Source organism: Accipiter gentilis, chromosome 13, assembly GCF_929443795.1.
Source record: "Accipiter gentilis chromosome 13, bAccGen1.1, whole genome shotgun sequence".
Lineage (NCBI taxonomy): Eukaryota > Metazoa > Chordata > Aves > Accipitriformes > Accipitridae > Astur > Astur gentilis.
In genome coordinates, this window is record NC_064892.1 from 34,369,587 (window position 1) to 34,396,889 (window position 27,303).

Sequence of the window (27,303 nt, forward strand, 5' to 3'; positions counted from 1 at the left end):
TCCATAATCATACATGACATAGTCATCTTGTTAGGTCAACAGGGAGAATTTTCATCTGACCTAAAGGTACTTTGTTAATATTGCTGGCTGGAAGACCATTTACTCTAGTCTTTGTAGTGGAATAATCAGGTTATAGAGTCTCACGAAAGTAGCAAAAATACTTAGAGTGCTTTGCACTGAGGACCAGTTTGGGGCTTGACATAAGTGCTGGGTCACACTTGGGATTCACACATTTTATCACAGGTAACTTGCTGGATGTGCAGGATTTGCAAAGTCAGCTGGAATGGGTGGTGCTTTTAACTAACTTAATGTTACACTTCTGTCCAACACAAAAGGTAGTTTTACTCAATCGAAAGGCGTCCTGAGTAGCTTAGGTGAAATAAAGCTACCTGTTGTAAATATTCCTTTGCTGAATAATCTCTAAGCAACTCCCTGTCCATTTATATTGCTTTGAGGTCAGGCAGGAAGCATTGCTTGTGGTGCTGAAAATTAGTTTTTAAGATTTCTCATAAGGTCTCTAGTACATACATTTTTAGAGATTTAAAACAGATTGCTGTTTTCAGTTTTATATTCTGAAGGGGGTGAGTCTGCATGGGAATGTCATTTGTGTCGTGATGTGGCTGGACCGTGAACCTTATAACACATAGTTTGCTCCACATTTCACTGATAGTTCTGATGCAATAGAAAAGTCAGAGGGCAAGACACACATTGTATGAAAACAGGAAAATTGTTTCTGCTGGGATCTGTTAATATATGGTAAATGGTTTCACACCTTTGCTGTAGCCTGTCATCAGGGACAACAGGGTGCTGTAACAAGAACTGCACACAGAGAAAGGTTCTTGGATACATTAAGCCTTTGTGAGTAGGGGAGACTCAAGGCTACCTGGCTGCTCAAAGACAGAAGCCTATCGAAGGGGAAAACTGCAAAATAAAGAGCATGCATAAGCAATTCTTGTTGTTTAAGACTAAGCAGTGGTGTGACAAGTCTGGCCAAAGGGATTATGAAGGGATAATGGAGGACAAAAGCTCTTTAGGTTTATACCTATTTATAAATTAAGCTAGTTACAAACTATTTTCCTGAGAGAGGGAAAAGTAAACCAAAACCTGGCTTGAGAAAACCTCAGTGCTTCAGTGTCAGAGTTTCTTATCTTTGGATGTTGGGAAGAATTTTACTGTTGACAGTGTTGTCTTTGCTTCTGGACAGCCCTGCTTAGCAGTGTTTGAGGTGGTACACAGTCCCTGACGGTGCTCCTGCATCCCTAAATAAAAGAGGGCCAGGGAGGGCATCAGCCCTGACTGCACATACTGCAGGGAACAAGCTGGGGACGACTCTCCGTAGGACTGCTGCCAGCCCCACAAATGAGCCAGTGTCGGGTAAGGTTCCTCCCAGCCTTCCCATACCATCCCAGCTGGCGTCATGCCTTCAGCGCCTGCCCCACCTCAGGGCATGCAACACCCCCTGCCCCCCAGGTCTGTGTTATAGAAACACCACGCTGGTGGGATTCAGGACAGTCCTTGGGTTATTACGGAGAATTAATAGTTGTATCTTAGGGCCAGCTGGGCACCAGATAGGGCCCAGGAGAAACTCATGGCCAAGCACTAGGTGAGGTGGTCTCAGGCAGGCTGTTGGGGGGGCAGTGGCTGTCAGCAGCCTGTATGTGAGCCAGGCTGTGCCCCTTGGCCTGGCAGGAGGCAGAGATGTCCCTCATGCTTTTAATTTATTGGTATGGGCATAGCCTGTCTGCTCAGTGGTGGCTCTCACCTGTCATTCTTGTGTCTTATTTGAGCCTCGGTATGGCTTCTCTCATATGAGATGAAGTTACCTGTCATCTGCTGCAGAAGCAAGGGCAAACCCAGCTTCATTCCATGCATCAGAGGGTTGAATCAGAAAGGAAAGGATTAAAAGTTGCTCAAGCAAAGGTAAATCTCACATTTCTTAATTTTTCAAGTGATACACTGTTCTTCTGGTGTAAGCATTATTGTTAAAAGTGCTTTGCTGTGCAAGCGCAGAGTATGAGACCAGGTCCTACCATACAGCTTGACCAGGTAACGCTTTGTCTTTGATGAGAGAGTGCTGTTGCTTGATTCATTCTGAAACAGATAAAGGAAGCAAGAGAGAAATCACAAGGGAGGATGCAAGTAAGGAGTATGGATCACTGCTGGGGAGGTGTTTTTTGGTGCCTGTATCTAGAAATGTACCTTCGATGCCTGCTGCAGCTTAACTCGGAATTTGGAGCCCAAATAACACCAAAGTGGCCTCTCTTTTCCACAGAAACCATAGTTTGGAAAGGCAGAAGGGACTTGCTGCACACTGCAGTCTTGCCCCAGTATAGGGTTAGGATGTAGCTGGAGTATATGCTTGAATCTAGGTACTAGGAAGAGGAAAGTCTGGTTTGATAAGGGGAAGCAGGAAGAATAGCAAAATGCTGGTTTTGCTGAGTCTCTAGCTTTGTGGCACAGCAAAGCCCAGCCTTCCTTAGAAAAGTTCAATGTCAGTGCTGGTCACAAACTTGGGAAAATTAGCTTTAGTATAAAACAACACTAATGGCAATCTGTCCCTTCCGCTTCCTTCCTTTACTGCTGTGTCAAAAGGTCAAGGACAAATGCTAAAGCACTGATGAGTTTGCAGCAAGTGTTTCCTTCTCTCAGTTTTACCCCACAATGTGTTTAGACGTCTTTGTGTTATCCTGAATGACTTGTCAGAAGATGCTGCAGTTTCTGTAGCAGGAGAGCTGCTTAGAATTGATTTGTACAGAAGATTTCGGTTTTTCGAACGAAACCAACTGAACAAATGGAAGTAACCCAAATTAGTGTGGGCTTTTTCTGAGTTTTGGCAAAAATGAAAGCAAAATTTTTGGTATTTTTTTGGCTAAAGAAGTTCTGGATTTGGACCAAGAACTGTTTGGGTTTAGCAGTTCTGGGGTTGCAGTTTTTCCGTTCCTGAAACCTTCAGTTTTTCATTGGGAAAGTAGATGTCTGCTGTGCAAGCTTTCATTAGGCTGAAAAATCCCCTTTCGGGGGGTGACAATTTCTTGAATGGTCCTCCATGGAGGGTGTCTGCTGGCAGGTACTCCAACATGGGGCAGGAGACTGGGAAACCCTGAAGGAAACGCTTATGTCTCAGATGCCAGCAAATGACAAAACCCTAAAATGTTATAGAATCATAGAATAGTTTGGGTTGGAAGGTACCTTTAAAGGTCATCTAGTCCAACCCCCTCTGCCATAAGCAAGGACATCTTCAACTAGATCTGGTTGCTCAGAGCCCCGTCCAGCCTGACCTTAAATGTTTCTAGGGATGGGACATCTACAACCTCTCTGGGCAACCTGTTCCAGTGTTTCACCACCCTCACTGCAAAAAAGTTCTTCTTTATATCTAGCCTAAATATACCCTCTTTTAGTCTAAAACCAATACCCCTTGTCCTATTGCAAAGGCCCTACCAAAAATTTGGTCCCCACCTTTCTTAAAAGCCCCCTTTAAGTACTGAAAGGATGTCCATTGCTTCCATCTTTTCATCCAACATAGAGTCCATTATTCTGTTCCCAGCTCTTCAGCTGATTCACCAATGCATGTAGGTAAATACAACCCAACAATTTATTTAAAGCTACAATCTGCTTTCAGGCTCTTCAGGCATGATGTACTTTAAACTGTTCTCCAAAAATTTTGATACTTAAGAGGCTGTCCTCCAAATAGATCCAGAAATAGTATTTTGTAGTGGCCCCTGCTAGCAGTTCATCTCTTTCCTTCAGTGTTAGCTCACCTTGGCCACCAAACAGTAGCATTGTTCTGGATGTTGCCTGGCACTCATCTGCACTGGGAAAGCAATAGTGACATGAGAACAGGAATTTATTCCTGCATCTTTGAATCTAAGCTCTAGGTAGCTTGTTTAGGTGCATTGACACATCTGGATCCTCTGCATTGAAATCTCTTCTCTGCTTTTACTCCCTGTTACTCACATAAAGTGCAGATATTCAACCTATAGAGTAAGTTATTGTGATGGTGGACAGGTTAGCCAGGGGTTAAATAACTATCTTTATTCCTCCTAGCTGCCCAAAGCAAATATGACTAGGAGAGTGTATGGAAAATGAGCCAGGAATCATGAAAAGATGTAGAACTTGAACTACTGACATCCCATGTGGACCTGTATTGCAGTCATTGGAAGGATGATCTCAAACAGCCAACACCTTTCCCCTCTCTGCGTGCCCTTTTCTGTGTAAGGAACTCCACTGACAGACTGTGTCACCCCCTGGGTGTTGCCCTTGGTCATGTTTGATTTTTAAAGAAAGTTTGCTGGGTTAGCAGAGTCAAAGTGGTGGAAGTTCATTATGACTGACTCGCCTCTTGTCATGGGAGCATAATGTCATAACTTGTCACAAAACTTGTGCTGATGGACTTCGTTGGAGATGGAAAGGTCTGTCATTAGATGTTGACGTGGCTTTAGCTTGACTTAGGAACTAATGAAGGTAATGACCTGGACACAATCTAGTGGGGAGTCATTAGAAAGAAGAATGAAGCCTTCTGGCTTCTAGACTACTGTTAACTCTACCCAGGCCTTGTCAAAGGGAAAAGGACTAGATCAGGCACTCCAACTTGCCTGCTAAGCTTGCCTGTACTCATTTTTTCCATGATCCTTTCAGCTATTCAGTATAACCCATTGCAATGAGGGTGATCTGTCTTTTACCTCTTTTTTGCCCTCTGCCCTATCTCCATGTCATCCCCGTCGTTCCTCTTTGGGCCTCTGTTGTCCCACATGTCCAGGGTCTGGGACAACAGAGATGCAAAGGTGATCTGGAAGGCCTTGACTGCTGGGAGAAATGAGCCCAGACTGAGCACGACTGAAAAATGCTGGGAAAGTAAAAGACAGCGACAGCGCTGAAAATCATGCCCACAACTGAGGGGCCATTCCTGTGAAGAAGAATGGCTGATCCCTTTGTGAGTGAGGTCTGCATGGGTTTTGACTTTTTTTTCCTACTTTTTTCAGTTCATGGTATCCTGGATCGAGCTTTTTTCCTAACATTCAGATCCCAGTTCTATTTCCCTGTGCTGCCCCAGATTCACCACTGCCTGTGTGGGTGCTCTTTTTCTGTCAACAAAAGACTGTTGCTAGTGGGATTTCAGGTTGGCCTTAGTGGTCAAGAAACCAATGTCCTACCTGGTTTTGCTTAGATGCCTTCTGTTGCTTGTTTGGTACTGACCTCAGAGATGATTGTGGCATATGACTCAGACAGCAGGGTCAGTATCCTCTTGCTGAAGTGGTTTTGGGAATAAAGAGGTGGCAGATTTAGGGAAAGAACAGATAATGATTTTTACCTACACTACACTTTTTCTACTTTCTCTCCCTTTCTTATTTTTTAGTAATTTCCAGCTCCCTGTTTTTCTCCCTGGTGATGTCTTATCTTGCACTTACTCTAAAGCCAAGCAGCCACTTACTGACAGTTACATCCTCTGGATGTCTCTTGCCAAATAGCACAAACAGGCAGCATGCAAATCTGCATGCCCTGAGAGAGGAGTCTCTTCACCTGGATGATCACAAGTGCAAGGGGGCATTCTCAGCTGGTACTCATCACTTCTCAGGAGGACTGGGGAACCTGTGATGTTATCTTGTACCTTGTACATCATGCCAGCTGAGCCATCACGCATTGTGCTCCCAAATGCAGCTGGTTTCCTTGTCAGCCTGTGGAAACACACTCTTCAAGTAGATTTAGGACACCAGTGTCCTGACTGCTGCCTGAGCTCCTTGATAAGTTTGGGAGCAATAAATTGCCTGGATTTTTCTGCTGTCTGCTGGATGGCAATCAGCTGATATTGCACTTTGATCTTATTGGATGTGATTCTTCACACTTGACTTTGAATGTAATTACAGACATAGGTTTCATCTATGGCTGGTGCGGCATTGGTACTTCTGATTTTTCTGTTTTTGAGATGAGAAAGCTACATGTCTCCTTTAAGAAGTGGTCTAGGTCTGACTGTCTGTCTTACCATACAGATGGCCCTGTTAACTGCAGCAGAAAAATTCACACAGAGGAAGGTGTAGGGTAGCAAGGAGGATGAGGGCAGCAGGTCAAAGTCCTTAGTGAACTCACTTTGAGGTGAAATTGAGCCTGAATCTATGTGCAAAGCAAATGGTGCAGACCTGTGCCATGCTCTTGAGGCTCACATAACTGGCTCCTACCTTCTGTACCTCAGCCTGAACTTCATGCATTTGCAGCAGAGCCTCTCCATCACCACTTCACATGGATGCAGCTGTTGTCTTGACTCATTATCTACCATTTTAGGTCAACTGACAGAGTCCATCTAGGGATATGTTTTAAAGGGACTGTGGTACCAGTCTGCAGGTGAGGATGAGTAGCCCAGCTGCCAGTCCTTATGAGCCATTTTCTGCCACTTAGCCCTGTTGCATGATCTGAAGCATAGAGAATGCATCCACTGTGCTCTGTGGAGTACATGGTACAGGTGTCTCAGACACTATGGAATTTGAGAGGTCTGGAGAATGAGACAGACTGTAGGGAGCCTTCTCCATCTTCCCGCTCAGGTCTTTTGCTCTGCTTGGTTGCTGCTCCAGCACCCATGCCTGGAAAATAGTGAGTTTGATTCAACCAAAACATCTTCCTAGACACCCTCTGCAGTACAACCCTCGTGTCTACCAACAGGGTGTAGTTACTGAGGAGAGAGAGAAATCGTTTAGGTAAATTTTTTACAGTAAAAAACATTTGATCTATAATAAAAGGGAAGACAATGCAGGCTGAATATCACAGGGAGAAAAAGTCCTGGCTGTGAGACTTCTCTAAGCTTCCAAAGGAAGTGGTGGAAACCTTATCACTTAGGACATTAAAATAGGCAACACAGAGCACTAGAAAAAATGCTGTTGTGAAATAACCTTATTGGCAAGTAGGTGGACTGATACGGCCTTATGTATCTTTAACATTTATCAATCCTTCTCAGAGCTATCCTCTGCATCCTAAAGAAATATCCTTCGGCTGCAAGCACTTTGTTTCACAAGTAATTAAGTAGAAATGAGTATATCACTAAGTACATTTCAATATGTGTCCTCAACTGGCTGGAACTCAACCCTGGGATTCAGGATCTGCTTGTAATTAACATTCCATAGTAAGACTCCACACCCTCTATTTGTCTGTTCCTAATTATGTGTTGGAAATGCACATTTCTCCTACCATTAGAGATTTCAGCAGAGGAGTTTTAGCTGGGCTTTAAATTGCCTTCTACCTCAATTTAAATATTCCCTGTTATTTTAGGTTTGTAGACATTACACAAGTAAACCTTTTCTCAAGGCGTCATAGGGAAACAAGCCACTGACTCAGAAAAACCCAAACTACTGAACTGCCTCTTCAGTTGACAATATCACAGTTTTAGGCTGTGATCTGTTAGCTCTTGTGGGTTTCAATACTGGCAATTAAAGGTGTCACTCCTAATTAGCACAGGAGCCTGTGGATGCCGGGGGGGGGGGGGGGGGGGGGGGGGGGGGGGGCGAGGAATAGTCGGGTCTTGGTGTCCAATTGTGAATGGGGCTGCTCAGGGATCTTCCTTCTGTGAAACTGTTTTTCCTGCCAGTTCATTAGAGCAACGTTTTCATGGCAATGTATCTGCTGGGGGTGCTTTTCATCAGAGAGGTTTGGCTGCATTAGGAGATGGAGAAACAAAATACTTCAGCTTTGGATGAATGGGGGTTTTAACTGGGGTCTGTCAGCAAGGGACTGAATGGCTGCAGCTCCAGGTGTGGTAATAGTGTCATACCTGTTGTGGACTAGCCTTTAACAAATTCATCAGTGACTTCTGTCATGCTGTTTGCCTGTTCTCTCTGTCTCCTTCAGCCTGTCAAAAGGCTCATGTTCCCTGAGCCTGCTGTGCCCAAGGTACATGCTGAGGGGACATGTGGCTGGGTCACAGCTGGCACATCTGGCTAGGGATCAACAGCAATGGCATTCAGCCTGGACTTAGAAAAAAGCCTGAACAAGCAAGCACCCCTGGATCTGCAGGGAGATACATCACCCCCTGTGCGGGTCCTAGGAGGGTGCCCAGGGATACGGGAGGCAGCAGAGGCGTCAGTCCCCTTTTGGGAGGAAATGGATGAGGTCCCCCTGGGTCAGCTCCTCTGGCTGGGTACCGCTACTGTGCCGCTGCCAGGGCTGTGCTGGGGTAATGTGTGTCTGAGGGCAACCAAAACTGTTTGTTCCCAGACTCCACATAGCTTTTAGTGCCCTTGACTGTAATGGTAATTAAAAGCAAACAAATCTGGATGAGTTCTGTGAGTGTGCCAGATCCCCACAGAGGCACCTCAGCTTTCCTTTATGTTTTATACGGTCATGGGAGGCCCGGTGGTGAACTCTTTGCTGCCACTAGTAAATGGTGACATATGAGATGTTGCTCTGGAGCAAGTAGATGAAATTGTGGCCTTTCTGAAGCTGGTGGCAAAACTCCCATTGACTTCAACAGGGCCAGATTTTGTGCAGTTATTTTCCATATATAATTCACTCAGGGGGATGTCCACCCCCACAACACTTCTCTTTTTCTCTAATGATTAATAAGTTAACAATAAGAAAAAGACTTTTTTTCTGGAATGGTTCATATTTGGGAAATCCAATTCTGACCTACTAAGCATGCTCTGACTGTTTTAGCCTAGAGGCAAATTTGCAAACTGGCCTAGGGAAGCTGGTACTTGTTATTGTTGCTTCAAAGACAGTCTATGTGGGAGAGGGAATGAGATGTGTTGGGATTAAAATACCCTAGCCGTAAAAAGCAGTAATAATTACCGTCTACATGTGGGCAAGTCAAAAGGGGTTATTACCAAAAGAAATTTAAACTTCTGTTTGCAGAGAAAACTGCCTCAAATCGAGCATTATTCATCTGTGCAGCATGGATTGTTTTTATACGCAGTTTTCTTCAAACACCAGTTTTATAAGGCCAATTCTAAATGGACTGAGACAACATCAGGTGAGTGAGGGTGTAATGGGAATTGCAGAAGGCAGGTCTGGTCTGCCAGCGGAGCTGCCTGCTGTGAGAGCGTGCAGCACAGCCCCCAGAGTCAGGCTGTGTGCTACTGATCTGGTCAAGATCCTGGGTCTTGACAGTATCAGTGTGCTCCCTGAGCAGCTGATCTTTTAACAGAGTATTTTGCTGTCCTCTCCTGAAACTAAGTCAGGCAATTAATAGATTCATAGATTTGAAAAGCACTATCAGATCATCTGGTGTGACTTCACATAGGCACTGTGCACTTCCATATATCTCCATCTGCATTCCAGTAACTCATGATCGACTAGTTCATGTTTTCCCAAAATGTGTTTGTCCTTGTGAGAATACTGCTGTTCAGTATGTTACATAATTTCATCCTAATTATTTTGCATTCAGTCTCTTCACATAGACTTTAATGAAAATCCTCTTCAGAGTTATTCATGGAAATGGGAGGAGAATCAGATCCCGGTCCTCCTTGATGTCTGTGAGGATACTTTCTAATGGAGAGCACTTGGCTTGGTGCTCTCTGGTTTTCTGCGTGGACGTTGACAGACATAACAGAGATCTGTAGTTTTTGTGGGGTTTGGGCTGCTCTGCTTCTTTATAAGGTCACCAGGTCAGTCCCAAACATGAAGACTGTCCAATGTGGTTGAAAATATTAACTGAAAAATTTCAGAGTATGAAGAGAGGTGCTTCTCCATCAGCCATAATTAATAGGACAGTTTCCTAATCTATGGTTGGTTGTGTGAGAAAATTCCTTATGCCTGAAAAATCTTGGCTGATGATGCCACATGCCATTCCTCCTGCCTCCAGTTTTGTGTTAGAAGTTGAAAGAGTGTGTGTGTGTAATACCACTGCTTCATTATAACTTCTACTCACAAAACACCATGCCACAATTCTGTCAGCTCCGAGATTAAGGTATTTAAAAGCGTCATTTGGGTTGTGTCTTACAGCAAGATTCAATCAGTTCTTTGTTGCATACGTTGTTGGCTATCATTTGATTGGGCAATGCCTGAATGTACATTTGGTTTGGAAAAGCTGTTGCACAATGCTCTATTCCCTGTTGCTTCATGGAAACTTGGACTTCCTCTTAGCTTCACTTTCAGTGAGTTATACACTGCTGGGGAGCTGTCTTTGAACCAGAAACCAGTCATGGTGAGACCATCTGTTTTATTTGTGTTTATTTTTTTTTCTATTCCAGGTCCACAAACTCAATCCAGTGACACATGGCTTTCATTTATATGGTTATCAAATACTATTTCTTCATTTGCTTCCTGGCTGTACACAGGGCAGAAGCAAGAACATTTTTCTTCCTTAACACCCCTGTGTATAAGTTTGGAAAATATCTGCCTTTTATTTTACTTTTAGAGATTTCTTTTTCCTACCATCTGTTGAAAAGATTTAGCTTATATAACAACTGTTTTCACCATTTATATCACCACAAAGTAAAAATCGCCTATAGACACAGATTTTCTTGCACTTGCTATCTATTTCACACCCACCTGTTTATGAAGTGGTTTGAGTATGTATATCCTCAGCAGCTCATGATCCAAAAATATCCAGCTGCTTTAAAGATCTAATGAGAGCTGTACTTGTGGATGTGAAGAAATACTGCCCATGAATTCTGCTAAATTGTGCTGGGGTGACCCAAGAGGCTTCCGAGAGTGGCTGCCTTCCTTGCCCTCAAACTCCGGCACTGGGGAATGGATGGGCAGTGCTCCTGCTCTTCTATCCCCACGAGTACCACTGCCTTCTGTGCTACTACCCATGGAGACAAATAGCACCTCTGGGATCCAATTTATTACATCCTCACACAGATGTCCAAAGCAGTCCAGATGACTTGCATGCTAAACAATTACCTAAAAAATGGATGCCAGGTCACTGCCTCATATGTAGGTGTCTTTGGTGTTGGCATATTAAGCAGAATGAGACAAATCCTACCCAAGCATCCCAGCTGAGTAGGAAGCTCTGTAACCTCCTGCAAGTGCCTGTTTATTCTTTACACTACTGCCAGCAAACTCATGGATGCCCCCAGTCCTGCAGGACCACAGAGCCTCTGGAGTCCACAGCCTAACTCGGAGCAACTGAGGACCAACAAGGGTTGAACCAGGAGGCCAGGAGCATGCAAAGAAGGTAATTTCACTTGGTAAGTGAGCCAATCCATGCCATGCTGACTCCAAAACACCTGATGGAGATTTTGCTGAAAGGAAACTAGACAGCTGTCTTTCCGAGCTTCTGCTGAGCAGATTTTGTCTCCAAGGTGGCTCTGTTTCGCACTGGGCCCTGCTCTAAATGGCCTTGTACTTCCACCTCATTCTTCTCCCAGGGACCAGGTGGCCAGTCGTGGCAGTCCGGCTGTTCTGTAAAAAACACAGTCACTAGTTTAGCTCTGGGGGTAAGTTGTAGGTACCAGTTCTCCCATAAATCCTTGGCCTTCTGAGGTTTTTCTTCCTTCTTGGGAGTGCCATAGCGTATGTGAACATGGTGAACTGGCATTTCAGTTGCCCCAACATCCTTGTCCTAGGTCTATCCCTTTTGCCATCTGACTGTACTCTACGAAGACTTTCTTCTGGTTGTCACTTGCAATGTCTCTTGTTCAAGTAAATGATTCCTTACAATACAGGAAAGCTGCCAGTAGGTCCCCAAGGCAACTGATACGTTTGTGTCGTCATCTGAAAATTGCTTAAATGGCCCAAATATCAACACTTGCTGCCAGCTGGTCACTTTGAAATCAGTGGGGGCTTTAAATCAACAAGTATTTACCACCTCTTGTGTTTTCCCCATGCCATGAACAGAGGAGCAGCCATTTGTTTTTCCTGTTTTCTTCCCCAGCTTTCATTTGCTCCCTTGCTGTGCAGTTCTCGAAGCACTTGCACTACACCTATATGAACTTTTTCATTGTCACAATGTGACAGCTCTCCTGGATACTGATGGCTGAGCTGCAGTAGTTGACAGGTTGGAGTAGGCAGGAGGCAATTCTGCAGGTAAGAGAGAAGTGGGGCATTTGTAGGTGTCCACCCCTGTGGTATTAATATGTTCTTGAACTAGAGAGAAATCTGCTGGGAATGGGTGATATATACAAGATCCTGTACTGGGATAAGGGTGATGGACCAGATGATCTTTCTCTAACTCCTTATCCACTCTGTGGTTCAGTACCATGTTGATGAATGCACTATATGTAATCGGGATTTACTGATGGGCTACTGAATGTTAACCTTAGAGCAGAGGTGGAAAAAACTAGCCATTACTTTAATTTCAAGTACTCCTAACTTAAGTCCTTTGGCTCATGAAAACAAAAGCATATGCTGCAGCTCTTGCTCTGCACATTCTGCAGAGTCAGGGTATCCCTGGTGTAGATTGCTGAAGGCCAGGATATTTTAGTTAAAAATAAACCCAGAGCAATCATGACAGGCTTGTAAATTAATGTGGTGCATTCTCTGAGCACCGGCTCCCATCAGGGTTACTCTGGTGATCTGTCAGTGTCGTACATCACCAGGGCCCTATCGCTCTAATGATGCATTTCATATGAAAATGGCTCCAGTTGCTGGGAAGAGATTCTGCACGCTCAAATCGTAAAGAGTATTACTGTTGTTAACCTCAAGTGTTCCCCTTTTAGCTATGGTGCCCTGGAGAATAAGGCAAATAGCTTCCACAGACAGAAATCCTTTTTAATTCTTTGGCTGCATTCAAAGCAAAATGTTTTCCTTCACTGCAGCCTTTCAAACTTCATCAGGAACTTCTGATGATGTTTAAATGACAAACTGTTTTATAAAGGTGGTACTGCCATCCAGATTAGCCTTTATTAAAAGGCTTTTATGCTGGACTGAAATAATGCAATCTGCCCTTGAGGTGGGGGTAACTGTGTGATTGCCTTGGCCAGCAGCACCATGGGAAATGAGCTGTGACTCAGTCTCGCTTCGGTGGCTGGTTCTCCTTTGGTCCAAGGGGAATTCCTATATATGAGCTGCTTCCCAGCTGCAGGTTCCTTCCCTCTTTGCACTGGGTCAGACCTGCCCCCTTGCAGAGTTCGCTGTGCTTTTCCCCCGCTCCCCCCTCGCCAGCTGTAGCTCTTCTTGTCCCTTTGCTCCTTTGCCCTGGCACACGAGGCTTTATATCAGCGTAAGCTGTTTCCACTCCTTTAGACAAAAACATCTCCTCTGTACATGCAGAAGCAGGAAGTCAGACGTCTGAATAGTCTTCCCACAAATTTCAAGAATTACTCACATTCATTGTCGTCCTCACTGGGCTGCATTGCCTGGGGCAGCCTGGGGCTCTGACAAGAGCTGGGTGCACACCCACTGACGGGAGGAAAAGCTGAAACCTGTTTGTGCCAGGGCAGATGCTAGCTACTAGTGCTTCGTGGGTCCCAGGTTTTGTCCTGCCTCCCATGCCCCACGACACACACTGGGGGCCTGAGCTTCCTCCCAGCCCACCTTTCACACCTATCTACTGCTCGGTGGGGTGAAGAGCCTGAGGGTGGGCTTCAACGTGTTTAAATGTATTTCCCTCATGTTTTCTGCCTGCGCCACTTGTGTTGGATTGGCCACAGCTTGTCTGCCTTTGTGGCTTAGCTGCGTAGCCTTCGCCTTCGTGTTGGGAACAACTCACTCTGCCTTGCTGCAGAGGACACAAAGCCCTTCTCAGAACGTTCCCTTGGGGTGCGATTCTTCCCGCATTGCCTGGCTTTGATCCCTGCAGACTGACTGAATGGGAAAGCACAGATCCACGAACGGAGTGGACATGCCCCGTCTCCTCACCTCGCATGAGCTGTTAACAGCATGAGCGGTGTGTGGGTCTGGGCTTCAGAGCAGGCTTGGACCAGCCCCTGTGGGTTTTGTGGTACCCACTCAACAGTGTGGGCTTAACTGTAAACATCTGCCTGTTCATCTGCCTGTTCATGGTTTGCACATCAGTGCAAACCATGCCTGCCCTCTGAATCCTCTGGGCCAGCAGCCCTGACCACCTTCTTCTGAATGTACCCGTGATGCTTCAGGACCAATAAATGGCTCAAACAGTTATTGCAGGTCTTCCAGGTGCCCTTACTGGCTCCCTACTAGTTGGGATAGGCCCAGACTGAAGAAATGTGGGGTGGAAGTAGCCTGAGTTTCCACTATGGTTTGTGCCACAGACCTTGGTAACATGCAGCTGATCATGGTTCTGCATACCAAAGGTATGTTCCCTGTAGGTATGTTCCCTGTAGTAAGATCATCTTTCAGAAAGAAGGTTAACTTCAGACCTGTCGTGGATAAGGTAGCAGACATGTGCTGACTAGTGTGTGCTGCAGTTCAACAGCAGTTTATCTTACACATCACAGAAGTAAGGCAAGAAACTCTTCAGCTCTCTTTTTCAGGCTGCTTTCCTGGAGCAATCCTGTATTTCAAACTTATGATAAGTGATGGTGGAAGTGGGTGGTGGCTCAAGCTATCTCTGAACCTTATGCTGTCCCTCGGCTACCTTTTGCTTGAGAAACCGTTATATATTGTTTAAGGTGCAAGGCATCTTTGTTCTCTGTTTGCCCAGCGCAACAACCCTGCCCGAGGCCAGCACACGGGCACTGACCTGTGTTGTTAGAGTAATATAAGTAATAATCATTCAAAGTTTCTGAACCTGCAGGATGAAACCCACATGCAGTGTTCGCTATACTACTGTTTTGGTTTGAGAGATTCAGTTAAATACTGACTCAGTGGTTAGTACATGTAGGTTGGGATTATGGTGATAAACAGTTCAGCATTACGTCAGTTAGTCATAAACAGCAATGAAAGAGGGCCCACACTATTTCTAATGCTTCCCTGATGTCATTTAATTGTAAGGAACTTGGTTGCCAGAATGCATGTTGAGATGTCCATGCAGAATCTCTGGCAGGTGGGGGCGCAGATTTCTACTTTGATGCCATTGCTTTTGCCACAAGTAATGTTACAAGTGACTCCTTTATTTTTGCCTATCAGTTATGGTTTGTATAATTAAGGCTAATTACTAGGTGTGAATAAATCTGATTCTGGTGGGAGTAAATTGTACTTAACCACATTTATTCTTTCCATGACTGACCTTTTCTGTGAAAGGCTTTATAAATCCATACTTCTGAGAGGGGGGGGAAAGTGTGCTTGCCCCTCTGCTGAATGCTTTGCAGTGCAGTCCAACACTACCTAAACACGTACAGCCTTTGTGACTCCAAATCGCAGTCACTAGAGTGTAAAAAGCTCATGTTGACTTCAAGCCTTAGAAGAGAAGAAGAAGACACAGTTCTGGTTTAAAGGCTGCCCATCACCTCGCTGCTTGATGTAGAAGAAGGGCTCTTAGATGTTAGCCTAGGAAGCAAAGCTAGTCTGCCGAAGACATTCAGATTGTTCATATGTATGTTTCCATTTCCGGCTATTAAGCAACATGAAAAGACAGCTGTCAACAGTGCAAATATTTTCCTTGTTTAGTGTTGCATGTGTTCTGGGGCTGCTGGCCTTACTGGGATGTTATCCCTTCACTGGGGAGACTGTGGATGGAAGAAGCTGGGGCAGGGGAAGAGAACTCTTCATGAGATGCTGTCTTTTTAAAAAGACACTTTGACACCTGATGGCTGTGAAAACAATGTAGAGATGTGGGCTACTTGTCACCAGTGCATGGCTGCCTGAGTCTGCAGGCAGTCTGAGACAGTGGCATTTGCCTCTCAATGAGATGAATCTGTTGGCTATGGCTATCCTAGTAACCAGCCCAGATCCACTCTGACTCTGAAGGCAAGTGATACTGCATGGCTTACATATGGCTATCTATATGGCTAAACCACTTTGCTGCCAGAAACTGGGTGGTCTCATCTATGTTCCCTATTAGGAAGGATCCCTAGCCTGTGCCTGAATCACGCCCAGGCACTGCCTGGGAGAGTGCTAGTTGGCAAGCAAGCAAACTGCACCAGGGAGCGTGGAAACCATTAAACTGTTTTGATGATTTCATGCTCATGTTTGAGCTATGCCCTGGCGTGAGTTAAGTTCCCAACACAGGTGTAGCCTCTGAGACCCAGGGTGACCTCTTTCCCAATGCCACCTTGCAGAATATTGCAAGGGATTTGAAGAAGAGGCTGTTGAGACTGGTCCACCAGCTAATCAGACCTCATCTTACTGGGGCAAGTTTTGCAGGGGATGCCTTTCTGGGAAGAAGGTGCTCTGTGATGCCTGAACTATTCCTGCCTGGTCACCAAGGGGTGAAGTCTTTGCAGTATCCCATTAATGATGAGTGGTGTGTGTGAAGGAGGAGAGGGAAGGGCCAGATGGCTAAGGCTTTAAGCTAACTCCTTGGCTTCTCTGCACATACATAACTTTACAGACTTTGGTCACAGAATATCCCCAAAGTGTCTTGAAATAGAGAGTCTGGAGTGAGACAGACATTTCTGGAGCTTCATTGCTTAGTGTTTGGCATTTTTTCCATACTAGACACGTCCATTTCCTAGTGCTTTCTGAACATAGTAAACAACCCTCAGGTGGAAGTGACAGCTGTACCCAGGAAATATTGAGAAATTCTAGTTGGGCAAGCAAACTCCCAGTCCTCTCACCCACTCAGTCCACACTGTCTTCGAGGTGGCCTTTTCCCCTTCGTACATCCACTCCCACATGAGTCCTCCATGTGCTCGAGGACAAGACCCACGCTGACTTTTGCTATATCCTGATTTAAACTGAGGTGCTGTGAGATGCAAGTCTATGTTTGCTTAGTGATTGGAGATGGAAATGTGACAATCCCTATCTACCCCACAGCCTGGTGGGCGTGGATGCATCCCAGGAGGTAGAGGCAGTGTTAGGGCTAGTGGGCGAAATCTTGACTGGTCTCAAATCTAGCACTGCCTGTCCTGGAAGGGGGTCTCCTTGCAGCACCCTGCACTGTGGCCATGGCTGCAGTTGGCCTTGAAGGTTCGCTGGCCTCAGAGCAGGCCTGAGGACTGCTGGGCTGTGCCCTGGGCCTGAGCATGCTTGTGAAAGTCCCGAGCAGGCAGATCGATGCTCCTCCAGCCTGTTTCATTTACCATAATGAAGATCACTCCGTAGGAAGAGAAGGAAGCCTCTTGCCTATTCAGGAGTTTCACAAGCGTGGTGCGCTCATGTTTCTGGTGGTGGGAAAGCCCCAGAACGTGGGTTGGGCTGAAGGGACAGCACAGGTGATTTTACAGAAGTCCTGCCTAAGTCTTGGGTAAACCTCAGTTGCGTGAAAATCTGATTTCACTTGAAGGCTTGTACTTGCAGCATTCAGACATGCAGTGACTATGAGGAGTGACTCAGGTGTTTGTCCCTAAAAGCACTACCCCACCTGTTACCTGGCAAACAGTCTGAACCAGGATGAGATCCTTGGTACCATTTCCCAAGAAACACGCCAAAACCAGGCAGGAAATAGGGGTGGTCAGAGCTGGGCGCAGTTGCAGTGACAGTGGCAGTGCTGTGCAGACCCTTCCCCTTCCTCCTCTGCCCACCCGCTGCAGTGAGTCTGCCTCTGACACATGGCATACACTGACCACACTACTCCAGTGTGAGCCAACAGGACAACTGGGGGAGAGGCAGGACCTGGAGAGATAAATATTTTGTTTGAACACCTAGAAGCTGTATTGCACTGGGCCGTGTAGCAATACGACACGTGATGCACAGTCTGTTACTTGCCTGTCCAAAGGAAACTGGCATATGCACAGGAGCTATTCCCACTAATGTGATCATAACTGGTCATCCCTAGTGCAGCCCACTAGGGGCTGGAATTGGGGCCTGAGATATTCCTATGGACTAACGTAGTGGATGTAAATAAGTATTTGAGGCTGCTCTTCATAACGAGCATATTTGATCCAGGGATGTTGTTCTCCCTCTTCTCCCTTTTTGAACAGTCTGGGGAGGAGGGTGACTCTGAGCAGCAGCTGTGCAGAGATACTAGGTGCTCTGAAATTCCTGCCAAAGCTGCCTCTCACCCTTCATTGACTACAAAGGAAACCTGTGGAGACTAGCCTTCTCAGGCTAATGTTAGCCTTTGTGATTATTGCTCCCTCCATAGGCATTGAAGAAAGACAGCAATCCACCCATGAGTTACTCCTGCTTGACCTTTGGAGAGTCCATGTCTTTTGGTTGAGTATAGAGGGGAATGCTTAGTGAAGGCACCTAAGCAGGATCCTCTAAGTTGGTGGTGTGAATCCTCCCTCAGATCTGTTGTGGTTCCTTTGGATCTGTTCAGTTCTGTAGATTATCCTCCAGTCCAATTAAAATGACTAACAGGACTTTTCTGTCTAAGTGGACCTTCTGATAGTTTCAGGCCACTAGAGAAACACAGGTACCACCATGAGGAAGAGTGGCCAGAGAAAGAAGGCTTTGCCTGGACAGGTTCTTGTTTTAGCTTTCAGTGCAGAAACAACTTTGGGGTGTGATCTTCTGCAAGAAAAATCAGAGATGTTCAAGTTTCTCTAATCTGTCATCTTGACAAGCACTGCTCAGTTGTTTCATCAATCAGGGCACTTTTCAGCTACTGAGGGACAATTTCAGGCTCCAAAGTGTGGAACAGATTGTGCTGGCTGTGTGCATGGGGCAAAGTTACTCTTGCCCTTGGGGATAGTCCTGCAAGACCTCTGAAGGATTCCCAGGAGGAAACAAGACACTGTGTGTCTTGATTCAGCTCACGTACTGGGTCTGAAGGACATGGTAGTTGGTGTTACATCAGTGGTGCTTTTCCCCCAGTTTGGGGAGGCTCATGCTGTTACAAGCTGTGGGGACAGCAGTATTCCTGTGCCCTGGAGGTCAGCAGGACCTGGTGAAGGGCAAGGAAGATTTCCTGGGATGACCCTTCATGCCTTGCATGTTTTAAGTCTGAGTTCACAACATAGTCTGCTCCATAAATCTTGTGTTTATTTTCTGGTACAGCTCATCCCTAGCAGCCCACGTGCTCAATAACATACTGCTGCAGAGGGCAGTTCATGGACAACAGAGGAACTATTTCTTAGGCAGGTCTTTCCTATTGCATTCCCATCCCAAAACTTTTCCCTAGTTTTAATCCCTGTGGCCTGGATTCCTTAAGAGTCTCTAGAAAACCTCACCCTCTGGTTCCTCCTAAGACTTGTCTCCCAGGACTCCAAGGGTTAATATCCTTGGAGCATCACATTGGGAAGCAGCACAAGTCTGTTCATGCAGTCGACAGTGCCCTTTTATTATTGCTTCTATCTCTCCTATCAGATGTCTCACTCTTAACAGAGTTGTTATTAAGATAATTAGTTAATGTGGGTTATTTTATTATTGTAGTCTTATTTGGTTTGATTGCGCTCTCAGCTGACACATGTCGTAAAAGCAACAAAAGCATTAAGAAGTTGCATAACTGGCAAAACTGAACTGTCAGTGTTGTGGAGCTCAGAGAATCGTGGAGGGAAGAAGGGTACAGACTCCATAGAGACATGGGTCCTTCCGTGAACCTTGGATTTTTTCCTCCTAGCATTTATTAGTCAGGAAAATGATTGGCATTTCCTCTTCTGTGTTTTAATTTTCTCCGCTTGTGCTGTATTTTCTGATCTTTGCTTTAGCCTGCAAAGGAAGGCAGCTCAGTCTTGTTTATCTTTGCCAGAGACTCCTTCATTTTGGGAACCGCATCGGAAATAACTTTGGATGAAGGCAGACAAGAGGCTTTAAAAAGCATCTATCAAGTAATCAAATGGGTCCGTGTGTCATATTTCCTGACCATCTATTGCCTTGGTATCTGCCATTGGCACATGTCCCAGTGCTGTCAGAGTAGTACAATCCTATTTTTATTTACATCCAGCGTTCCTCTATTCAAATACTTTATCCAGCTTCGTCAGTGCAAAATCCTGGCAATTTTCATCTTCTTACCCTTGTGAGTTTTCCTTGTGCACCCTCCTGACAAATAAGCTGGGGAAAAGTATTACTTTCTTCAGCCCTGGTCTGAGAAGCTGCATTTGAGCCCATCCCAGCAAGGCTTTGTTCTGAGACCTGACCAGTGCAACCATCTTTGTTTGTGTTGGTCTTCTCCAGGCTTGGATTGAAGCTGCAAAGGGAACACTCCCCACGGTGCTAGACTGACCAATTTGCAGCCATGTCGACCTGCAAATATTTCCTCCGGAGTTTGAGATTTTTGGCATCCCAAGTTTCCTGGATGTGCTTACATCATCCCTGTGCGGAGGAGGACTTGGCCGTATGGCTTAGAATGTGCTCTGTGTAATTGAACAAGTTCCCTCAAAAATACCCCAGCAATTTTACCAGTTCTTGTCCAGGGTTATGAGGCATGTGATGCAGCCCTCTGGGCAGAAGAGGAAAAAGCCCTCCCAAGAGGCATTTCCTGAGCTAATTTGATAACTTTGGGGCTTGAAATGGTGGGGAAAGACAAATTTCAAGCAACAAACAAGCTGGTAAAGCAGAGACATGCACACACATTTAAAAAATGATACATCTTGATTTTTCAGAACACGGCCAGAGGAAATGAGTCCTTAATGTGGTAAACAAACTCCAGTGGGTTACGAGCAGTCTATACCCAGAGTAACTCAGTTCCAAACACGGGCACTGCTGCAGTGAGGATTTGGCCTTTGAAATCTCATTTTGCAGTTGCTGATCTGAAAGAGGGATTTTAGAGACAAGCCCTGCTGCATGCAAAGAATGCCTGAAAGTCGCTTTGTACACACTGCCCTTTCAAGGTGTGCTGCTAAAGCACAAAGTGCGAAAGAGGAAGGCTCCTGACAGCTTTCCAAGGCTCTGAACTTCGGGCAAAATGTTTTTAGGTCATTGCTTAGAAGCCAAGAGCAGCAAGAAGGGTAGACAAAGGCGTATTAGCTGGAGCTCTTCTCAGTCTCCTGGGAGGGACAATGGGTGCAGTTCACAAGCAGAGGCGCACAGCTGCAGTTTGCTGGTTGGGAGGCTGCACACAGAGTAGAGATCAGAATTCAGAACGATTAAGCACATCACTTGATTGTTACCGACAGATTAAAAAAACCCCTCTGCCAGCTTTACACATTTGCGGCCTCTTGTCTTTGTGAGTCAGGAGGCAGTTCCCGTCGTGAGACACACACGCTCTGTAGTACAGGATGATTTTTGGCAAAGTCCGGATGATCACAAGCCAGACGGGGCGGGGACAGCATTCCAGTTTTATAACACAATTCCATAATAGGAGACAGCATTCTTTTCATATTAATGTTCATACAATAGGAATTTTAAACTCCAGCCTTTGGGTTATGTGGGAAAAAAAGTCTCTTTTAAATGCCATAACAATGTTATTCTACAATTCAATGGACAGGGCTGCCAGTGGCCCAACCACTTGGAGTGTAGTGGGTGTTTTGCAGGATGCTTTCGTTTCAAGAAACAGCAAACTGGAAAGCGCTGATGTAGTTATGTCCTTGCTATTGCCACCATGACCTCCTCCTTGGATGGGTTACAGGTGTTCAATCCACCTGCTCTGACCCCAGGGGGAATCCATGTCACCACTCTCTGCACATTCCTTGTAAGCACTGTGAAGTACCTATCACTGCTTCTCTAGAGTTATCAGGCCACAAGATGTGTAGGCATTTCCATGCCTTTTAGTAGCAAGGGTTTTGCAGAGTGCAACGTGTGGCTGCTTCAGGACCATCCTTGCCACACACGCTACCAGAGACACTTTCTACCTCACCTGTTCTGGTGGCCCAGAGAGGAACCTGAGGCTTTCAAGATGTTACTTATGCCCTGACTTATATCTTGCAGTGCCTTGCTGGGAAGGTACAAGTTTTAAGGGTAAATTTATCCTGTTGGGGTTTTGATTAGTCTTTGAACTTTGCACCAAAAATAATCTTGTATTTTCAAGAGCCCATGCTGCTCTTAACTTAAGGTTGCAGTTTGTCCCCTCACTGTAGCTCAGATAGATAGATAACTTGCTGCTGGCATCAGTGTTAAAGGGTGAGGAGGGTGAGGAGTGTCTCCATGTTTTTCTCTCTTGGACTGTGTAGTAAAAGAAAACACTTTAAGGCTTCCAGAAATACTTTGGACCTTCTACTGATCTCACAGTGAAAAGGGAAACTCATTAAAACCTGGGTTTGGCCAGCAGGCTGACACCCCTTAAACTAGCAGTTGCCAGGCTGCTGAGTTTCCAGCAGTCCAGAGAGATGGATTATATGAAATATGTTTTCTCACTTGTGGCACCTATGAGACTTCACAGAGGGCTTAACTGAACCAGGTTGTCCAGAGCAGATACAGGGACTGCCACTACTAGTCACTAAAAGCTCACGTTGTCCTAACCTAAGCTATAAATTCACCTCTGTTTTAGATAAGCAAAGACACGTGCTCTGGAAAAGGCAGAAGTATCAGTACTAAATAGATATAGTACTAAAGAGACACGGCACACCCGAAAGAGTAGAAGAGGGCTTGGCCTCCTGAGAGGTTGTTCTGCACCTTGTCTGAGCAGCCACGGGGCTCTGGGTATCAGTAAGGGTACGTGCGTGTTGGGGGTGAAGTGACCCTTGCAAGAATAGTGGAGTGGCATTTGGAAACAGGAGAGGGAAAACCTAACTAACCACACACAGGCAAATTTGGTAAGTGCCAAGAGTATCCTGGCACGTGTTTCCATACACGATGCTGATCTAAAAGAGAATGTTCGGTCGTGACCATTTTATAATGCTGTTATGATATTTGGATAGTGCCAAGTGGTAGAGAAAACAGAAGTCCTCAGGACATGTGTTCATGTAGGAGAGTGCATCAGTAGGGTCTGGCAGGTGCAGTTTTTGGGTTTGAGGCTAGATGCTACAGCGTACATCCCTACGGTGTAATTGCAAGTATTGCTTTGGGTAGCTGCAATTTTGAAGCGTGGTCATAGAGAGGCTGAGCTGCATGCACGTTGTCCACTTAGCCTTAGTGAGTTCACGGTGAATTTCTGCTCAAAGAAGAGTTTGCAGAGCAAGGGCTGCGTGAGAATGTTTCTTCCTGACAGCTTGGCTGGTGTCCTTCAGAGCAAGCCTGGCCGTGGCAGCGCTGAGCCTCACCAAAGGCAGTGCATTCTCTGAGCCAAGGGTGGTAGCCCCATCCCAGGCTGAGCTGGGGGTCTCCAGCTGGGGAGAGAGGCGGCTCAAGGGACTGATGTGAGCACAACCCAACCTTTAAAAAAGAGACTTCCTGCCTCGGTAGAAGTGTTGAAATGTCTCGGTATGTTTCCCTGCCTTCAAACAAGAGCCCCGTGAGCCTGACGTCACTTCCCTGGGCTGCTGGGCCGATAACAGGATGAACCTGCACTGCCTCTGAACCAGACGTTCCACTGTGTCACTGGTTATTGTGCTCTACAGTGGGGCAGAAGACTTCGCTACCAACGTTGTTTTTGTAGTTTATGCTTCACGCACACTTTCCCCCCCGCTCCTCCCCAGCAGTCCAAAAGGAAACGGCATAGGAACTTGTGCGATGTGCTTACAGGCACACACAAGCAATGTGACTCATCAATAGACCAGGCTTTGGGAGCTGGTGCCTGTTACAGCGTGAAGCCAGCCTGCTTCTTCACAGAGCTCCAAAAGGCAGCTGGCTATGTCAAAAGGACAGAGAATAAAGAGTGTAGTGTAAAATGGAGACACAATTAAGCAAAGATAAAAAGAAAGCCATAAAATTTTTCATCTCTTCACTGAAAGTTCCCTCGGGTGGCATTTGCTGAAACAAATACTTCTGCAGCTTGTTGCTGTAAATAACGGCACATAGATTTTGCAATACTGCTAGTTTATTTTTAAACATCTGAATGAGCAGTCATATAATATTTACCTTGCCATGCACCAAGTTCATCATAGGATATGGCTTTATCACTTGGTAGCACTGAGGAAACAGCATTTAAGTGGTATCTTTATGAATCCGTTCCCTCTCAAACCTTCAAATGTTTCAACCTCATCTCAGATCTTGTACTAAACACTACCCAGTGAGGAGGGAGTGGATAATTAATTGCAATTAATTAATACAGTCTCAGGAGCCTTGATATAGTTCTTTATGTTTCAGAGCATTTTAGAGGGAACCTGGTTTAGCACTGTCCACATTTTGGAACTGGGAAGATGGAGGCACTTTCTCTGGAAAGGCCAGTAAATTTTAGATGCCTCCATTTGGTTTCGGGCATATAACCTCAGAGAAGATGCTAAGCTTGGGCATTGACATCATTTCTTCTGCTTATCTAACAGACAATACTGCAGTAAGCCCCAGTAACTTGATTGTGTTGAATTGTGTGGCTGTGCCTGTAGCTGCGGGTTGCTTTTACACCACTGGATATTCGTGCTGTTTCCACTCACCAGTGGAACTTGGAAGAAATGGAGAAAAATGCACGCCAAACGTTTGAAAACAGATACTATCCTGTAATTTGACATTGCTTTAAATATTAAAATTAGTCTGAAATGACCACAAGAGTCAGAAAGATGTAAATTTTGACATTTCTGAATTCACAGTAGTCAGATTTTTTGCATATATGATTGTATTACCTGATCTCTTTACATTTCTAGAGAAATAAAATTTCTACATCTATAAAAAAGTCAAATCCATAAAAGCAAGTGCCCTTGTTATGATCCTAGTTACTACCTGTGCTGTCCTAGTTACCACAGCTGTATTCGCATATCATGGGATGGCAAGGTCAAGTATTAAATACATGTTATAGTGATGCCCAAGGTTATCACTGGTTATCACTCAAGGTCGTCATCTGTTTGTCATTTATCATATAACAATACCAAGCAAAATAGGCTCTCTAAGCATAAATAAGAATAACATTAATACTAATAATTCACCACACTGCAGAACTAATTGCACATTTTTCCACATTTTCAAGTATCCATTAAAAAAAAAAAAGATATCCTGCTTTCTGTTCACTTGGAAGGACAAGCGTCAGGCTGCTCTATTTCTGGACATCCTAGACAGTTTGCCAGCCCAGTGCCTTAGTGTGGTTAGTGGTCCTGTGCCTTTGGTACTGAGACTCACTAGAGAAAACCCTTCAAAGTATCCAGAAATATTCTGTTGTGAGCTGCACTGAGGCTTGGTGCTACCACATAATAAAAAGAATAAGTCAACTGCTAGGAGAAAATATTGCTCATGAGTAGTTAGTTACCTGATATGACAAATAACAAGGTTTGAGACAGATTAGTCAACCAGTTCCAGTCATCACCTCGGTTGCTCCTTCTGACAATTTTCAGTGTTTCTGTGGTTATCTAAAATTATATTTTGTCCATGAGAAATATTTAGTTGAGGCTTGTATCCTTGAGATTTTTTTTTTCTCCTTTTCTTCCCCAGAGCATAGTTAATTTTCAGTCAGCGTTCACCATGGAGGACATACCCTTTGAATAAGCCTGTCTGTCTTTCATGCACTTCACAGCTTTTACTTCAGTATTATCTTCCTTGAAGGATACCTTTTTTCAGTAGCTTCTTGTCACTGGAACTGGAGAAAATTTACATTGACAAGAACTGTAAAATTCCACTGGTAAGTAACTTAAACCTAGATGCTTTCCCTGGAGAGAGTGAAATGATGTGATTATACTGTGTATTTGTGTACCCTTGTAATTTATCTCCTTTTATAGTCTTCTGAAATTCCCTCTTGTTCCCTTGAGATAATTTAATGTTACCCACAAAGGAGCATGTCCCAGGCGCATCTGCATGCGGAGTGTCACAATGCAACTGAATGCTGAGTTCAGTAAGTTGGGGCCCAAGGAGTCACTGTAACCCTCACACTCTTGGTGTTTATTCCAGATTAATCTGTATCAGACCTACGTTGGTTAGTTGCCTTCACAATGGAGGACAAGGAGAGAAGACATTCCTGAGCTTGTGAGTTTTGCGAGGATGTTCACAATGGTCTGACAAAAGAAATTATGATCTCTTTTACAAGAATGAAGTCCTTAAAACATTTGAAAGGACAAGTGCAGAAAGTTTTCCTTGGGCAGGTATTTTCCTTTTAATTATTATGTAATTTGTTTAGGCAATTTATTAAGGATGTGTTGGAAGGCGAGTCAGAAATTGAATTATTTTCCTAGTTTAAAAACAGCTTGTTTAACATTTATTCATGCTGGGCTGGGTCTCCAGATGGTATAAATTGGCATAGATCCATTTAATTTCAGTGGATCTATGCCAATTTCCAGCAGATGAGAATCTTGTCCAGTAAGTCACTTTTAGTCCCACAACTTTGGTTCAGTGCTAGTGAGATCTAAAGAGTCAGCCCCTGGGGTGATTATCAAAAATTCTTAACTTTACCAAAACAAACTGTTCTTTTTCAATGATGAGCACAGAGCTAAGTGAGCACATGTAGAAGCTACTCTGAAGAGACACAACGCCTTTTTCCCCCATCTACATTTCATTAGTGGTGGTTTTATATCTAAATGTGTGCTTCTCTTCAGCAAGATCCAAATGAGAAGAGGTTAACGTGATTAGTTTTGTTATAATAGCAGAGCTTCGTATGGTGAGCCTGAGAGTACAGAGCTTGTGAACCGTACTCACACTGGTAGATTAATTGGAAGGCACCAATGCAGTTATGCCATTTAGTCCATATGTGGATCTGGCCCATACAATGCATCTGCTTTAGGAACTCATGCAGCCATCACAGCAATACTTGATCACATCAGCTGTTAATGTATTTATCTGTAGATACTCGTTGTGTGGTAGAGATCTATTATCAAGACAGTACCATTTAGCCCACAAATGTCAAACTCTTCTCTGATAAAAGCAGGACCCAGCATAACACTTTGGTATCTGAAATGAAACTTTGGAAGAGCAGAAGAGACAAAAGACTCAACTGCTGTAGAATAATCAATAAAATCACACTTAGACTTTTGAAACAATGTGTTTCCTCATTAACACTTTCTGCTGCTGAATGTGTGGTGGGTGACCCTGGCTGGCAGCTAAGCACCCATCCAGCTGCTCCCTCACAGTCCCCCCCAAGAAGGATGGGGGAACAAAATAGGAAGAAGAGGAGCAAGAAAACTCGTGTGTCTAAATAAAAGCACTGATTCAGGTATGGAAAAACAAAGATGACAAACATTCAAACGCTTAGGGAAAGCACCTTTCCTCTCCCCTTCCTAGCTTCTTGCCCTTGTTATCACCAGAGCTTACACGCAGTCCCTTTGGCAAGGCAATGGGCGGCACAGGACATTAGGGTCAGTGTGTAGTGTTTTTTTTCTGCCACTTCTTGTTCCTTGCTCTTTTCTTCTGCTCTTCCTTCCTTCTCACTCTTTTTCTGTGCTCTGATGTGGGTTCTCCACAGGCCACAGTCTGCTCACAGAGTACCTGCTCTGGCGCGGGTCCTCCAGGGGCTGCAGTGCCTTTGGGGGACTGTTGTGCAGTCAGCTAGAGCTGACTGTGACTGGCATTGGGCAGCCCCTGACCACCTCCCATAGACGTCACCCCTGCAGCACTGCCTCCCTCCTCCCCTCCACTACCAAAATCTTGCCA